This window comes from Coturnix japonica, chromosome 1 (assembly GCF_054131305.1).
Source record: "Coturnix japonica strain WE chromosome 1, WE-NBRP24, whole genome shotgun sequence".
Classification (NCBI taxonomy): domain Eukaryota; kingdom Metazoa; phylum Chordata; class Aves; order Galliformes; family Phasianidae; genus Coturnix; species Coturnix japonica.
In genome coordinates, this window is record NC_140663.1 from 112292831 (window position 1) to 112306715 (window position 13885).

General features: G+C 35.3%; 1 protein-coding gene across 4 annotated transcripts in view; it reads right to left on the reverse strand.

The window, feature by feature from the left end:
- The window catches only part of GLRA2 (glycine receptor alpha 2), a 119636-nt gene that overhangs the window by 60435 nt on the left and 45316 nt on the right, over positions 1-13885 (reverse strand). The window lies entirely within an intron of this gene.

The following is a 13885-nucleotide window of genomic DNA, read 5'->3' on the forward strand; positions in this document are numbered from 1 at the left end:
GTTCAGAGTCTAGAAAGGACCAAGACAGAACATTGTAGGGACACAGTAAATCACATAAGGAGGAGTTAAGGTGAATGATGCTGAAATGTTGCAGCAACTTCTCTTTAGTGTTCACATAGCATTGGAAATGGTAACAACGCACACAAAAGTACTTGTGCCAGCTTTTCAGTTTGGAATAAAACAAAATCATTCAGTGAAGAAGCACTGCTGTGTATTTGCTGGAGTCTGGTTTATTTCCTTGTTCTCCTGCAATTTCCATGGGTCTTTCTCTCAGCTTAGACTACATTTCATGAGATGCAATCTCTTGGAATGAGGATGTAGTGCATTATAGGAGAAAATATAGCATCTGAAATGTCAGGAAAGGACACATAAGAAAGAGGAGTATGATGCAAGTGATTCCCAGTTTTCCAGAAGAAATTGCAATAAAGGAAATAAAGGAAATATTATGTAATCAAAATAAATGTAAATTAGCCAGAGGATTTTTGTCAGTTTAGATGAATAGATTTAGCCTTCTTTTATGGAACAGATCTCAGATGCATTGTGTGTGCTTGCATCACGCACATGAGAGACCCATGAATCTGATAACATTAAAGAATTTCTCTAAGATAGTTCAGCCTTTTGTTTACTGTAAGAATCTGGAATCTCTCTAAGCAGACTGTTGGATGCACTAAAGCAAAAGACTCAATTAAATACTTTATATTAGATTCTGAAACACACTTGTAACCTTGTTCATGCGCTGAACTCTAAATGCGTTTACACAAAAATAGCAAGTACATTCTGATCCCAGTGGGAAAGTAGCTCTGGCAGTACAGACTAGACTCGAGCACTGGTCTCTGCACTGAGGGAGATCCAGTTTCCTGAGCTGGAGACTGACATGTGCCAAGCATTTACCTCTCCTTCCTTCAAAGACATGAAATAACAATGAAATCCACAAAGGCCTGAATACCCAAAACATGAATAAATGTAACTCAGAATGCTCATAGAGTAAGAAACATTATATAAATTGCCTGTGCCTGGCAGATCTGTGCACAAATGGAATAGTGCCACTAATGTATCACTCAAATGATATAAAAAATCAGTATCAGCTCCAGTAAGCATGCAGTGACACCAACTTATATACAGATGAATTTGGAAGGATTAGATGTTGACAATACATTCTTGTCATGCTTAATCATTGTTATCTAGAAATACTTGCACTGAAGAAACGTCAATATAAGCCCTTTCCTTGAATTTCCTCTTAGAAGACACAAAACTGTGCACAAATTTATGCCGATAATTGACTTTTTAAAAATTCACTATGAAATTACACATCTACTCTTTCATTTGCTTTACTTTGTATCTCTTCAATTTTCTATCCAAATTTATGGCTTCAAGAGTAAAACAGAGTCCTTGTGACTGTGCGTTTCTTTGCCTATAAAACAGTACTACAGACTGAATCATGCCCTGTGGGCAGCCCCACTAGTTCTATGAAGGGCCTTAGAATCATCACCTGTATCTATTTGTCTTAAAGATTAACAAATACGTAATGCTTTGCAAGGAAATAATTTGGTTATCACTTCACCCACAGTTCATTCATCCTAATCTGTGTCCACACTGTATGTGAAAAAGAATGAGGAACATTTTTCCTAAATGAAACAGGTTTGACTTGAATCATATCAAAATAGAAAATATAGGTAAAAATACTTTTGTATAGCCACTTGTCTAGGTTAAAAAAAAAATAATAATAATAATAACAATTTTTAAAAAGCTTAACGCATTAAATATTTTTGTATGATATTACATATTTTACAGTTTTTCACTGTGTGTCTGGTATGGGATTTCCCTTAAACAACTTTAGACATCTGACTTTCATGCTAGTCACCTTGGCTCCCCTTGTCAACTTGCAGAAAGAGGAACTTGAAATAAGCAATTCATCTGACCTATCCTGTATACCTGCCTGGGTTCCAGAAGACTCTTGCTGTGGAGTTGTACCTTTCTCTCTGTTGACCAGAAAGGCAGCCTAAAATAACTTTCACCTGCCAAAGTATGGACCCATGTATCTCACTTTGGAAATTTACAAGTACAGTATTTTTGTTCTGAGTCAAAAAAAACCTGCTAGTGAAATAAAGAGGTGCATAATAAAGTAGTTATGGTTACTGTAAGTGGAAAAAATTGTTCTGTTTTTCTTTGGAAAAGCTTAGATATGCAAATGCAACCAGTACATAATTTCCTTCCATAATGCTTTGTTTTATTCTTTCTTCAATCTGCTATTATAAAACAGAGCTGAAAATACTCCTTTACTCATATTCTTTGCACACAACTACATATGGATAATTTCAGTATATATGTACCGCTAGTAGATTTCAAGTAATAGCTGTTAGAGTGTTTTGATCTATTTTCTCCTCTGTTTCTCCTGTCTCCATATGATAAGCTTTTTATTTTTTTTATTTTTTTTTTCATTTCCTGTACTTATTTTATCTTATATAGTGGGAAAATAAACACTTTATATTATTACAGTTTCTCAAATACAAAATCAAAAATATAAAAGTCTTTTTATATTTACTATTTTAAAAGTTATTTACTTTAATTAGTGCCATAAATTATTGCCTTCCTGGCTTTGCTTATGAAGAACATTTCCTTCTCTCAAGCTAATGTTGCCACTGGCACTATGAGGTCTCATAATTAGATTCATAAACATCCTTTTTACATGTTCCATCTTAGTCCATATTCTTCATTTTTGGTGCTAGAGATAGGACTTCTTATGAATTATTATTTCATTTAACCGGTTTCGCCTAAACCATAGCAGTTTGCTTGGTTGAGGTTCTAAAACACTTGAACAATCATGCTACTCTGAGCTTCCCTATACTCTATCAGTATTTAACTGTCCAAGTGGACAGACCATTTTTCACCATGTATTCTTATAGTACCTGTAAGTTACCACTCAATTTCATCTCACATTTCCATTTGGATTTCAATTTAGTTCTCAGAATACCTCATTATTCCACAGTCATGGAAGCTTTCAGTGTCTTCTCTATTTTTGTCCATATTTGCACTCTTATATTTCTTTGCAAGTTCTCTGTAAGTGTCCTCCCACTGAGTATTAACCACTTAGAATCAGTTGGGTTTCCAGAAAGTAACTTGGTCTACTTCATATGAAATAAACATGGACTATAGCAAATGTTTTCTTTTTTACTAGTACTAAGTATGTTACAATCACGTAGAAGCTAAAAAAAAATTATAGTTGCAATGCCTCAATTATCAAACGAGATAAATTTGGTTTATAAATACCCTTTATGGAATTAAAGAAGGAATAGAAAAAAAAATCTTTACAAACGAAAAAAGCTTGTATGTGTATGTGTATCTATATATATACATAGAAGACAGATAACCTGAAGGATAACGAGCGCTAATCAATAGAAATGAGAGATCCCGGAAACACAAAGAAAAGTGTCAGATGGAAGAAACAGTGGTAGAACTATAAACAGTGTCAGCAACAGTATAAATAGGACCAGTGGGCAATTTCAAATCACATGCTTTTGAAGAAAGCCCAGAATCAGGCCACATGCCTGTAAGAGGAGTTACTGTGCCTCTCTCCAAAAGTGGTTCTGAAAAGGGGAATGACAACAGAGCATCAGTTAAGGGAAACTGTGAGTAAAAGGTGAATATGACTGCTCAGTCTATACACAGAACAGAGAGGAGGAGGAAAGCTATATTAAGAGCTTCCACAGTAGTGTAGCTATGGTTGCTATATTTAATATTATATGTTGTCACAATGAAGAGGAAACAAGGTTGAAAGCTGAAGAAAACATTTTACAAGTGAGAGACATAAGAAACTCAATCTGTTTAATATGCCAAACAAAAAAAGGGATCACAAGATTGCTCAGTTTCATCATTGGATTTCTTGAATAAGAACAGACATTGGATCTAAGAAGACTTTGTAGTCCAAAAGAGAAATGCACAGCAAGAAACAGTCTCTGGAAGTTTACCTGACAGAGCATCCACAGTCTCTCAATACTGTCTAAACAGTAGAAGTATATGTGTAGCTGAAATAAACATCCAAACATAATTTTCAAAAAAGGCCAGATTCATTTCTTTAAAATATCATTGATTCAAATATACAGCATCTACAGAACCCAGCAATTAGATTTCAAAAAAATACATACACCTAATTGCTTATCTTAAATGGTCATTTAGACACTTTTTACCCTCTGGACTTGGAAATGAGAAAAAACATTTGTGATTTCTAGAAGTCCATGAACCATATCAAAATAGGAACAACTGGTAATTGTAGCTTCACATACTGGCTACAGTGAGCATATCTGAAGCTTACTAGCAGGCAGAGTGGTATTGCTCTCTTCTGCTCAAAACATTACAGTGCCTGAGGCTCCTCCTGTGGCTGAAGTAGGGTTTTAATTAGAGCAGTTTTCCACAGAAGCCTTAATATTACTTAGTATTACTAAATAAACATGAAAAGTGCCTACCGGTACCTCACTAAATGATAGATCTAAATGAATGCAGTTCTTCCCTTCCTTGGGATTTTTAACATTTTGGAAATGTCTTCTGAATGAGAATAATAACAAAAATGTAAAAAAAAAAAAAAAAAAAAAAAAAAAAAAGTCACAGATTGCAGATTTTATTTTATTTTTATTCGCACACGTCAAACTTTTCTGATATTTCTGATTGGAGATTTTTCCACTTCCAAGTAACAAGGCAGTTTTAATATGAAAAAAAAAAAAATAAAAAAAATGTGTTGTGGAGAAATCCAGCAGTGGTCATTGGAAGTCAACAGCAATCAGTTGGGAAATGTTTTGAATATATGAGTACATTATTTTTAAGCACCTTTTGCATAGCTTGAAATAATTCATTTATTTTTTTAAGCAGAAGTCAGTTCCTCAAAGAAAGTGCCTGACCCCATCTAAAGTGTATATCACTGTTGGAGCACAGACCTAATACAATGTGTACAACATAGACAAAGAGGAACTGGGGAGATAGATATTATTTCTTGAAGCTGAAAATAGCCGAATTTGGTTCAAGCTGAAAACGTTATCACTGTAAATTCATTTTCATTCTGTCTTCAGGGTGACTTTCAGTTGTCTTTCAGAATGACTTCTCAAAGGATTATGAATTACAGAAAAATCATGAGGCCAATGGCTATCAGTGGCAAACACAAATTTTAAAAGTCTTTTTCAGAGATGACAGACAAAGGAGATGGATAGAGATGTTTGCACTCTGTGATCCAGAGCTGCTTTTCAGTCTGACTTTTCTTAACAAAGAGGGAAGCACATCTGGAAGAAGTCAAACATCATTGTGGAAATCATGAATGAAACTAGCCAAATGGCTTTCCACGAAGAGCACTACCCACATTCAGGCAATCCCCATTCTTTCAATTAGATATGTCTTTCATTTTGGGAAAGGCTTTTACTCATAAATGTAAGAAGCAAGTCAACTCTTACAGCTGTGCTTGCTGAGACCTCTTTACCGCTAAACAATTCACCATTAAACCCTTCGCCAAGATATAATCTTGCCTGGAATCATGTGTTAGCAAACACTTTTTGACTAGTTGCAAAAAGTCTGTCTCCTGTTCCAGCCAATGTAGGAAGAGATAAGAGGTCACCTCTAAACTTGGTAGTTGGCACATAACACTTCCAGTTTGAACAGTGTCATGCTTATTGCCTTTCTAACAGATCATCAGAATACTGTAAAAAGTAAAAAAATTGTCACTTCTATTTGTCAAAAAGACAATGCTACCCACTTGTAAAATCAACACTGTGCCACTGCTAATGAATGACGAATATATCAACTTTAGAGAGAATAATTAACCAATTGAGAAAATAATCACGCATTATTCTTCCCACTCACTAGATGGGATAGATAAAGAAAACAAGATGGAAAAAAGACCACATTGCTATTCTGTGAAACATAAAAGCAAGGTTATCTTTGTTTTCATATCCATGGATAGATATATGCATAACTAATTTGTTCTGAGCTGTTTTCTTTGAGGCATAATCCTGTCATCTTTGACTTTGGGGAGCCCTGGAAAGAAATAGCAGCGGTCATACCTGAGTTTCTAAATGTTTCAATTCAAGTCATTCTCAATTACAGCATTTCTTTTTCATTCAGAGAGGATTCTGATTCAGCTAGGAGGTTCAGGAGACAGAGAAACAGCCTACATCTCATAAAATAAATGCTGTCAGACATCTACAGCTTCTTTTAAAAAGCAAGCAAACAATTTTATTGTTTGGGAAAGGAGCAGAATGCACTGTCCAACCCTATGAGTTTTTATCATAATCCTGACAGTTAAGTTCCTTAACATTTTTTTGCTTTCCAGTCTTAAACTGCTTTTCATCCACTTTTTGATGCAAAGAACACACTCAATCAATGCAAATTAGAAATGTGTTACTTCTCATTGCTGCCTGTGAACACTGATATGGAAAGTTAAGAGATGTTTTTAAGTTGTTCATGCCCTGTAAATGGACAGGCATCAGTTTAAATGTAGCACTGTTCATCATATTAAGGTACAAAAATCCATGAAGTGTTTCGATTGCCATTAAACACAAGAAGGATTATGCTCTTCTGCAGAACAGAGATTAAAAATACGAAATCATTTACATCAGTTAAATATTTAAAATGATTTTTTAATGTCTCAGCAGACCATTTTCAATAGAAACATTTTCTCTTGCATATGACAGATACTGATATGTTCTCATAATAATAGTGTAATTACGGATAATTATTTAGAACGTAACCTGTGCTATTATTTCTATGAAAACATGTATAAGCGAACATTCGTTATATGTTGTCTTTTTTTCATAACTTACAATTTCTGCTATGATTTAGTCACTAAATTTTCTCTCCAGACTTATTGGATTCACTTCTCCAGAGCCTTAACCTTTGGTAGAATAGGGAAAACAGCGCACTATATACTTCTCACAAACAGGTATGTCTAACAGAGGTTAAAGCTACTGTGGATCAAAGCTCTGCTCTCACACTCTCTTCTCTTTGAGATAAGACATTCCAATTAACCCTTCAAGGCCTCTAGTAAGAAAAAATAAGGAGAACAGGCTTCTTCATCAAGCTTTTTAATTCTACTACTAAGAATCTGTGAATAATGATGCATTCTAATATACAATGACTGCATTTCTTTGCCTTAAGAACAAATTATACACTTTTATTGCCAATGGCTAGTTTAAAATTGTTTCATTTCGAAAGGTGGTACTACCATGACAGAGAGTAGTGTACCTCACTACTTGCAAATTAAAGTCATAGTTATGTAATAGCTCAGGTATAAAAAGAAGATACTAAGTCATGTAATTCCTTCTGCAGAGGTTTGTTGCATCCATGAGGAAAACTAGAATCACAGAACTGGTGAGGTTGGAAAAGACCTCTAAGGTCATCTAGTCCAATCATGAGCCCATCCCCCACAACGTTCACTAATGATGTCCCTCAGTGCCACATCCACACATTCTTTGAACTCCAGGGACAGTGACTCCACAACCTCCTTGGGCAGCCTGAGCCACTGCATCACCACTCTTTCTGAGAAATCTTTCCTCATGTCCAACCTGATGTAAATAGCTTCTCTCTATTTATTTATTTTTTTTTTCTTTTTTCTTTCCTGAAGAGGGGGAGAGTTAATAATTCTAGGCATCAACATATATATATATAGAGAGAGAGAGAATTCCAGATAGAAACATTTCACACATGAAATAAACATTTTTCTTTCAAGCTTTTACAGCTACATTACAATCTAAACAAAAGTTTGGGAGACTAAGACGTCAATGTCCCAGCCACCTTACAGCAGCATGCAGTTTGCAATAATGTTCAGACTGGAAGGTACACAGTCCAGGAGGCCCCAAGAAGAACACTATTTCAAATTGAATTATAACAGAAGATTTTCATAAGCAGTAATTCTAAATGATCTAATAAAGTCAAGGCTTGAGATGACTTGAAATGATTGAGCCAGAGTAGTGAGTGTTGCTGCCTCAGAGCAGGCTTGCAGTGCTTATGTGTGCAAAAGAGCAGCACTGCACGCTCCTCAGAGAGCTGCTAAAAGCTGCTAGAAGGTCCTGAAGGGTACAGGAACAAAGCTGGTGAGTCCCTTCTCCATACCAAGATTATGAAACAACAGGCAGAGTGATGCACACAGCAACTCCAGCTCTTTTCTGACGCATGAAACTGGCTCTACTCAGCGCCAGCTCTCCCAGATGACTGCATTATAAAACATTCCCAGAAAGTGCCAGGAGTACTCAAACTAAATCCCAGAGGTATTCTAAAACATCAAATATTTTTTTCTGTCACGCACGTTGGCAAGAACTCTTTTTGTAGTACAGTGAATATCACTATCTTCACTATACAGGAAAGTAAATTATGAAGTTTACATTTGCACAAAGGAAAAAGTGACTGATTACTCAGTCTTTTATCTTTGACCTTCACTGAGTAAAATCTGTTACAGAACTTTATGCATTAACATTTATCCTGTCAGTAGCTCCTCAGATGGCTTTGCACAGAACCAAAGGCCGCATGAGCTTAACTAGAAATGATATCTAAACACTTTGAGACCAAATGATTTACCAGCACATCTTTTCTCTGTGGCTAAGAGAAAGAAAGTTACGTGGTCTTTCCTAGGTGCTGTGGATAGTATCTAGATCCTTTTTCCTCCTGCTTTCTTCCTATTCTCACAAGAAACACAGGTGGTCCTGTTTTTCTCTTCTTAGCCTTGCAGCAGTTCCCAGTCTTTGGTTTCACAGAACTGGAAGTCATTGTGGAATGGAAGAAAAATTTTCTTCCCATAAAGAATGCATGATAACAGCACACTTATCTGTGCCAAAGCATATCCACCTATAGTTTTAACTGAGATACTGCCCCCAGTGAAGTTGTAACTGCACAGACCAGCCATATAAGTATCTACCTAGATCTCAAAGGAGGAAGCCTTGAAGAAAGGAAAAATGTCTTTTACAAACTGATGTGGATGGAAGAAGCAGAGAAGTTTCATCAGGCCCAAGAATTTATTATCAAGCTGATACTAGCATGGCCACAGTGCTACTGATATTCTATCTGGTACATCACCTTCTATCACCTCCTTGTATCACCTCTTCCTCTGCAGTTCACACGCTCTCTTGCACTCAAGCACATATGTATCGAGAAAAAATGACTGATATGAAAATACAAGTGAAAAGAAGAAAAAAAACCAAACTAAAACAAAACAAAAAAAACTATGAAAAAATGTAGAAGAGTACCAGAAAATACTTACTTTGAGCCATGAGGTGCGAGTAGGTCTTTTAAAACAATTTGATAGGAATTTATAGTATTCTGTAGGGTTCATTTTCTTTTGCATACAAAAATGTATTGAGGGACTATCAGTAGTTTAAAATGAAGAAATGTCTTCAATAAGTCAGCGAGCAAGCACATACTAATGTATGACTCTTGTTTTACTTTGGAACATTTGTTTTGTTGAAAAAGAGCTTCAGTCTATGCAAGTTCCTTTGTTAAACAGCATAGAATAAATCTATGTATCCAAATTCAAATACTGTGTGGAATCTAACAAAGGATATTGAAAATACAGTCTGAATACCAGATTTAGTTTTATCCAGTTTTGCCAAGCTCAGAAAAAAAGAATTATTTAAAGAAAAAAAGAAGAATAGTTAAAGCAGCTTTTTCATAATATAGATAAAAGAAGGAAGAATATACATTATACATTATGAATATAATAGGGAGGGAACAGAAAGTTGTGCAACAACAATGCGAATGACCAAACCAAATGACCATGTAGATTTCCATGTAGGCATATGACTGAAGATCTGATCCTCATGATTACCTGACTATCGAGCATGACTCCTAAGAATTTAGATAACATGGCACATTTACAGGGAAGAAAACTGACAGCCATTAGGTTGTTAGACTAGATATTAGGAAGAAATTCCTTACTGTGAGGTGAGGTGCTGGAACAGGTTGCCCAATGAGGCTGTGAATGGTCCCTCCCTAGAAGCATTCAAGGCCAAGCTGGATGGGGCTGAGAGCAACTTGATTTAGTGAGTGAGAGGTGTCCCTGCCTATCACAGAGAGATTGGATCATTTAGTTGGAACTAGATGATCCTGAAGGTCCCTTCCAACCCAAACCATTCTATGTTTCTATGTTCTCCAAAAACTTTTTTTCTAAATCCACTCAAGATCCCCAAACAGATATTTAAAAAGTGGAGATTTGCATTTTCCCCACTGAACCAATAAATATGTTTCATGAAGCAGGCATATTAAATACTATGGCACTGTTTTAGGACCATCAAGCATCCAACAGGATTTTGCAAATAGCTAATAAGGCTGGCCTAATTCTTTAAGCAATAAGTCAAGCACTCAGATACCCTTAGGATCCAAGGACCTGTTAATATATCTCATGATCATTGAATTACTCCTGGATTTCCTCCTCAGACCCTGAAACTAAAGAAGAATGACCTATTAAAAGTTCCTTTCATTCTGTTCAGCTGCGCCAAAACATGTCATGTGTTGTATGGTTTTTTTTACATGAAAATGCAAGCTATCACCATAGGCACTCCACCTCTGATAGCAAAAGAACACAGGATAATAGAATCTCTAAAAAGAGTAAGAAGAGCATCTGTTCCTTTTTTTTTTTTTAATTGTTATTTCTCCTTATTTATTCCCTTTTTTGTTTGTTTGTTTCATTTTCTCTTTCTTCTCTTTTTTTCCTATTAAGACATAATTTTAACTTTACTTCAAAATATAGAAGAATTGATGTACTCTCGAAATTTCTTTACTTGATAACTTTCAGCAGTCAATAAAGGAAAGGTTACATTCTGAGACTTGTCTGCCAGAAGCCAAAGAATCACAAAAAGACTCCAAAGACTCCAAAAATGCCAGGGAGAGTGAACAACACATAAAGCAATAATTTACTGCCAAAGGGGATGGAGTGTTGCCTTTGGTTTTGCAAGTCTCTGCATCTATTAGAATACAGTACTTTTATTACAATTGGTAATGCACTCAGTGATCCGAAGCAAAACGAAGTGAATGGAAGGCCTCCCAGTGGTTTCAGCTAGTTTTGAATGGGATTTTTTTCTACACCGATTGCTGCCTAGGTAAGGAACATGCATTCATAAAGTACTACATGTTAAATAACACAATATGAATGTGAGACAACTTCATAAAATAAGGCTGCTTTCATTTGCTTGACTTAAAGTATCCTCACATGTTTTGCTTTATGGTATAAAAAGTAATTCACTTTCCTGTACTGTAGCTGCTACTGTTTGGTTTACGCATGTGTTTTAAGAAAAAAGCAATTTGAAAAATACCCAATTACTGGCATAGCGGAAAACTTATTCTTTTTTTAAAAGAAATTCTTTAAAACTCTTGATTCTCTTGACTTGACAAAAGAGAAACTGTTTAAAAATAAATTGAATAGGAAGAGAACAGTTACCCAGTGCTCTGAAAAAACAAAAACAAAAACAAACAAAAAAACTTTATCATATTTCTCACCAATTTTATGCTTAATTTACAAATATGCTCTTTTCTCTGAGAGTTTATATGCTACTGATTTATTTAAAAAAATAAATAATGCAAGGGCATATTATGAATCTCTGTTGTGATTCCCAGAAGTTCTCCAGATCATGCTTCGAAAAATACAAGCTGCCATGTTTCTACAGTGGGTCAAATACTCCCAGAAAACATAGTATTTGATCAATCAGCAAAGGCCAAATTTCTGTGTGGAAAATGATGGCATGAACAGAGGAATACAAACACAGACTATCAGATGTGGTTAAGGCTTATAAATGTGAATCTGGAGGATGGAGAATTGGCCAGAGGAACCATGCCACTTTGGATCAATGTTCCTGGTTGTCTGAGCACTGGACTGACCAATTGGAGGAAAGGTGCCACCCCAGCTTTCTAAATGAGTTTCTTATCACTCCTTAATATGATGTTACTGATGGTAACTGGCCATGCGAACACTCACTAGTTTTCTGTAATAAACACACAATAACTTAGTTGCTATAAAAGAGGTTGAGACCATGGTGAATAATTCTTTGCAGCTATTCTTTGTACAGAAGATCAATATTTTATCCCCATGAAGAAAGCAGAATTTGATATTGTTCACTTTATGATAAAGAGTAGAAAAGAACATTTATGTTTTCTGGAACATGCACTGCAGCTCTTTCCTCATACATTAGTAGTTTGTCAGGGCTCTAAACACTTGCATGATTTATTTCTGTCTTTTGTAAGAAAGAAATCAACTTTGTAGAAAAATACATGAAAATAAATAAATAAATAAACAAATAAATAAATAAATAAATCCCAGCATATTGATTTCTTTGCTAGTGTTTTGTTGTTATCAAAATTTGACCCTGTATTTGTAGGCAGAATTACAAATACTATGAAGATAATAACTCCACAGAAGGACTATGAAAATTTATCAGAGAAGTATAATCACATTTCATTTGAAAGAAGCTATCTAGATTTTTCTCTGAAGTGCAGCAAACACAAACACCAGCTGGAGTTACGCGAGTTTCTCTGATAGCAATGCCTCCTATTTATTTCCATGAAAAGTACAACAGCTAAAAAGAGCACCATAACACAATTTGATAGAGAAAATGTTCAGATACAAAACGCTATTTTTTAACGCAGTCACCATCATGAGCTATGTGTTTTCACCAGTGAAGAACAAGAGCCAGCGTGCCACACTTGTAACAATCTGCACCATTGGAGGTGACCCACTGTCATGGTCACCACTGCTGAAAGGCACCACCCACTCCTCAGTGTTCTCACATTCAGCAATTGGTCTCCAGGAATGTTCAGCAAGTTTCAGTGAATGTCAGCGGGTACCATTTTTTCATGAATTCAGTGACACACTTTTGCTTCCATGTCAGGTGCCATTTCTTAAGATTGCTGCCATCTGTCATGTGCCAATTACATGTAATGGGATATTGTTGGGAAAGCTCAGCCTCTGCTGTCATACCAACAGTATCTCCCTGTGACATCAGGGGTCAACATAGTAAAGCAGGAGGCGTTACTTTTGGAGCCACTCTTGTATTTTTATTCTCTCCATTTCTTTTAGTTTCTTTCCTTTTCTTTTCAGAAGTCTTAAACTTATGTTTAATTTTCAATATCTGGAAGCCTATTGCCTGTGCTGCTGTGACCTAACACTATGATCAGCTGTGTATCAAAATGAATATTGGTTTTTAATATGGAAAAGAATGATTTCAAGCAAATAGAACTTTATCATGTCATGTCATGTTGAGGTTGAGAACAGTATGTAATTACTTCTAAAATGTACCACTTGCATAATTTAGATAGTAACACGGAAACTGACAAAAAAAAAAACCCAACTAGGATTCTTCTCAGATCAATTCTTCATTGCTTTTTTTTTTTTTTTTTTTTTTTAATATAAAGGAATTACTCATAAAATTAGTAGATGTTGATGCTTTGCTTTTGTTTTACTTATTTGCTTATTTAATTTTGGTAAAGTTCTAATAAAATAGTTAAGAAGAAAGAAGAAAGAATATCCTTAATTTTCCCGCTTGGCATGAGCAAGTGAGTAAATTAAAGGTAAATTTAAGTTCTATAAATACGTGTTAATTGTGTGTTAATAAGAATAGGACACAAAGTAGGATAGGGAAGAACACAACTCTTGTACTCAAATATAGGCTGTTCTCACAAAGCACAGTTGCATCTTTTTTTTCTCAGTGCTCTTTCAAACAATAACCATCCTGTCATGTCTGATTCTCTTATATATTCACGCTTTGAGCAATTTTAAAATGAATGTTTTATTGACAGCCTAACTTCCTGTGTCTTGGCAATATGTAGACAGGACTTAGATAAACACTGCTTTTAAAGAGCCATTTGGGTACTTCAGATTCAACACTGATTTGAAGCAATTATTTTCATATTTTTATTTCTAAATGCATTTTAG